Genomic DNA, 4,712 nt, shown 5'->3' with positions numbered 1-4,712 from the left:
CCTTGGCCAGATCTGTGCCTTGCCACAATTCTGTCTCTGAGCTCTTCAGGCAGTTCCTTTGACCTCATGATTCTCATTTGCTCTGACATGCACTGTGAGCTGTAAGGTCTTATATAGACAGGTGTGTGGCTTTCCTAATCAAGTCCAATCAGTATAATCAAACACAGCTGGACTCAAATGAAGGTGTAGAACCATCTCAAGCATGATCAGAAGAAATAGACAGCACCTGAGTTAAATATGAGTGTCACGGCAAAGGGTCTGAATACTTATGACCATGTGATATTTCAATTTTTCTTTTTTAATAAATTTGCAAAAATTTCCACATTACTGTTTTTTTCTATCAAGATGGGGTGCTGAGTGTACATTACTGAGAAATAAAATGAACTGTTTTGATTTTTGGAAAATGGCTGCAATGAAACAAAGAGTGAAAAATTTAAAGGGGTCTGAATACTTTCCGTACCCACTGTATGTACAATTTACTCTGTACACACATTTTAATTTCACATACAAAATGTTATTTACACATTTGTGGATCTTACACACAAAACAGTTTTTGCACATTTGCAGATCATTTCCTTTCAGTTTGCAGGTCATACTGTCACACTTTGTCATGTGTGCGGGCATGAACAGGTATAGGACCCAAACGCAGAACAAGCAGGCGGGATAGATACAGTCTCTTAGAATTTATTAAACTCAAAAGGAACTAAACTTACAACAGAGTCCAAACTAAGGTTGTCCACAGAGCAGCAAAAACCACAGTCCATAACAAATGATCCAGGGGAAGACAGAACAAAAGGATAATCCAACAAACAAGGTTGCAGAGGCAAGCAAGACAAACGGCAGTGGATGAACATACAGCGAACCAGCAACAGCTGAACAGAAGTCACACACATTTAAACACTGGCTAACGAGGAGGGCGGGAGCACAAACAGGTGATACTAATAAAGACAGCAGACAGGCAGGCAGAGAGACGGCAGGGGAAAACAGACAGATACTAACAAGTTTCAAAACACAAGGCAAGAATCAGACTGGAACTCAAAACACATACTAAATAACAGATACAGAACAGACCAAAAAACAAAACTCACAGAGACCTAAACTAAACCGGGCCGATCAGACAGGCAGTGTGACATATACTACATTTGTGACTTCCTTTTTACGCATTTGTGGAATTTTGTACCACAGAGATCTGTAAACAGAGATCTGTAAATGGGAGAGCATTTTATTAGCTACACCAGCAGGTGGCGGTAGCAAAATTGCCTCTCATGAGTTGAAAGAATATCCATTGCAGTACCCAGGGTCATCTGTAGGAGAGCTCTGTTATGGCTTTGTTATATGGACAGAAATGTGCCCTTACCTTCCTGAGACAAATAGATGATGAATATTATTGGCAATAAAACGGTAACAGCAGTGAAGCTCAGATCAGCAGCTAAACTTCACATTTTACTGCCCTGGTGGAAAACATGTATTTCTTTTTACTGCTAATGGTGATATATAACAAGACCGTGTGCCTATCAAGTGACCATCGAATTTACATAAAAAAACCCAGTTTTTTTTTCCATCGTCAACCGCATATCCTGCGTACAGGGTTGTGGGGGGCTGGAGCCAATCCCAGCTTACACTGGGCGAAAGGCGGGGTACACCCTGGACAGGTCGCCAGTTGTAATTTGTACTTTCACATGCTAAATGCCCATCAGAAACGTTTTACCACAAGCTGAAATTATGGCTGTCCGTACTACTTTTTGTTTTTATTAAAAAAGACAGTTTGGTAAGATTTGCAGGCTTGTCTAATTAAGCAAAGTGAGAGCCTTGATCGTATCCTGACAGTGCCTTCATAAACTTCATGTATTATATGGTTTATAATGGACAGTGGTGCAGAAACATTGAGCTTACATTGTCCTATTATAAATAAGTAAATATAATTTCTTAATATATCTATCTAAAGAAACCTGATTTCTTGACTGGCAACTCTCTGCTATCTCATAGATGACATCTTTGTCCTGTCTCAGGCACCGTAGTTATACGAATTGCTTGGATAGGGGATGGTACAATTCGCAACCCTCACCACTAGATGTCACTAAAACTTCGCACTGAACCTTTAATGGCTGAAATATGGTTGAAGGAATCTTGTTAGTCTCTCCAATGTTAGAAATGTAGCTTTTCTGTGGTCAAAAATATATGGTTTGATTGATCATTGATATTGGACAACTCTAGACAAAGCTGCCCCCAAAATAGTATTTCAGAAATTGGCGGAAATGGCGCCAACTTGGAAAAATGGTATTTGTGCTAATTTTGGTACTTCTTTCCACTTGTGAAAGATTTTCCTGCAATGCAATTAGTTGCTACGCTATAAAGGCCTCAGTGAGTCACAGTGTGCCACAACTGATACCTGTTTCACAAAATAAACTACTGGGACAGCAAGGTTTACTCATGAATTGCACTGTAGCTGAGACAGCAGTCCACCGAGATGGTAATGTAGTATAACATGTACTCTTTGTACTCTTTGATCTATAATAGAACAAAGTGTTTATATGCATAATTCTGTAGTTGTATAATACATGAATATATACATTTAATACATTGAAATATAACAACCACACACCACAATATCATACCCTGTCATGCCATTCTTTACTACCATCTGTACCAAATTGCATGTCAGTTCCTTCAATAGTTTTTGAAATATTTCAGTCTGGATGAAAGTCGTAGACAGACTGCCTAAAATTTTCTCCCTTTATCATCTGTCTGAGATAGAAAGGGACTGAAAGACAGATAATAGAGAGAGAGAATTTTAGACATGAAACAAATGAGACGGCAGGAAGCATAACATGGTCTCCCACAGTGATCAAAACAGAGGAGAGGAATGCATTACAGCTAATAAGCACTGCAGGAGGGTCCTGTCCTCTCATCCCCATGAATGTGTGACACCTCACTATTAGACACTTTTCTACTTTAAGCTCACGCCAGCAGACAGATATGACAAAGAGACAGGGGTGGAGACAGGAAGAGAGAGAGGAACTAATTCAGTGTCTCTAAGAAACAATGCCAAAGCCTTTTTTTCTTTTAATGACTAGGATATAATTATTCATATTTCTGTTTCATCTGGTCTGTTGTAATTTCTTTATTTTCTGCTTTGCCTTTGGCAGCGCAGTCTATTCAGTGCAAAATGCTGTTTAAGGCCTTTTTCTAAATCCAGTCACATACAGTGGGTTCTTCATTATGTCAGATGCCTCAAAAGGACTCTAGATGGCCTTGTAAGGGGCAATGTCAATATCATTGTGAATACCCAGACAATGAGTCACTGAATCTATATTTGATTGTTTTGCATTTGTTTTTTTCAGAATTGCGACAATACTGTCTCGCTGTTTTACAAATTACAATTTCTACAAATGTGCTCTTCACAAAAAAACACATTCCAACTTGTATTTTCACATCACTGTTTCAAGACATCGATACAAAATCTGTGTAATGGTTGTAGCACTTTTTGCTTCAGCAACTGTAACTCTCTGAGTTCACAAACGTTTATAGAGAGTACTCACATTTCTTCACTACAAATGGCACCAATTCAATCTTCAACAAGAATATCACAGACCTCATGAGTTGATGTAAAATGCATTGTGTTCCGTTGTTACAACCCACCACAGAACTGTGTTAGGTTGTAACACATGCTTGTAGGTTGTAACAATAAGACAAAAGTATGTACAGTATGTGTATGTACATTTATCTATAGAATACACTTAACAGTATACTTAATACTTCTACAGTTTACTTAATTAAAGAACATCTTTGTACATCCTTAGGTCTAACAAAAAAGAGGTGTGTGTCTGTGTGTGTCAATGGGTGTATATTCTTAATCAGAGTCACAGTCAGTGCTTGAAGTGGGCTGGTACTCACCAGTACGCAGTACCAGCACTTCTTTATTTAACTCTTTGGCATACCGAGACTTTCTCTTGCACTCTGTAAAACATTAAAATCAAGAAAGTCCCTCGTTGTATGTATAGGGGAAGGTTGTGACACTTTTTAAAGTGACACCCCTGTCAGCCAATGTTTTGCTAACTGTATTAGCATAATGGTTTGAAATTAGAAAGGAAAAAAATCATCACATGTTGCCTAAGAAACTACATTTCAATCTAATATAAGTCATGCAATTTTATCTGCAATAGTATAGATACTAAAGAAAATATAGACAAAAAATGTACTTTCTTACCTGAAAATCAGTTTATTCTCTATATATTTGTTGCTTTTTCCAAACTTGATAACCACCATGCCTGATCAGGGTGGAAGTAGGTAAATACTGAAATGATCACTTAACTCCTATCTTATCTCTAATTGGTGGAATTGGTGTTGTTACAACTCTCCCTATGTTTGACCAGACCCGGTCTCCCCTAATATTTATGCTGCTTCCCCATTTCTGCTCTTGTTAAACCATGCGGTATGGAAACATTGTTGTATGCTGAGTGCAAACCAAATCTTTCCTGCAATCGCTCTTTTAATGTATAATTGTGGAACAGATCTGAGACATCCCTATAAATTGCTGCCTTTTAGCAAAGTTTCATTACTGTACTATAATGGTTAAGGGTGGTCAACAGATCCAACGAAAAGATAAAAGAACAAGAAATTAATTTTACTACCTTAACATACCTTATTCTCCTCGGCTATAGAGCGCCATTGTTGCCCTATAACTATTATTAACACTAGAACCGCCAGGGTTC

At 38.1% G+C, this 4,712-nt stretch overlaps 1 protein-coding gene and 1 long non-coding RNA gene across 7 annotated transcripts in view; one reads left to right on the top strand and one right to left on the bottom strand.

The window, feature by feature from the left end:
* The window catches only part of LOC123971758, a 4,829-nt gene extending 3,976 nt beyond the window's left edge, over positions 1-853 (bottom strand). The window contains exon 1 of the long non-coding RNA XR_006825274.1: positions 714-853. This is a non-coding gene — a long non-coding RNA (uncharacterized LOC123971758). The remainder of the gene's footprint in view (positions 1-713) is intronic.
* LOC123971735 (inactive N-acetylated-alpha-linked acidic dipeptidase-like protein 2) overlaps positions 1-4,712 on the top strand; it is a 580,586-nt gene that overhangs the window by 338,249 nt on the left and 237,625 nt on the right. The window lies entirely within an intron of this gene.

This window comes from Micropterus dolomieu, linkage group LG05 (assembly GCF_021292245.1).
Source record: "Micropterus dolomieu isolate WLL.071019.BEF.003 ecotype Adirondacks linkage group LG05, ASM2129224v1, whole genome shotgun sequence".
NCBI classification, from domain to species: Eukaryota; Metazoa; Chordata; class Actinopteri; order Centrarchiformes; family Centrarchidae; genus Micropterus; species Micropterus dolomieu.
This window is presented reverse-complemented; position numbering and strand designations above follow the sequence as displayed.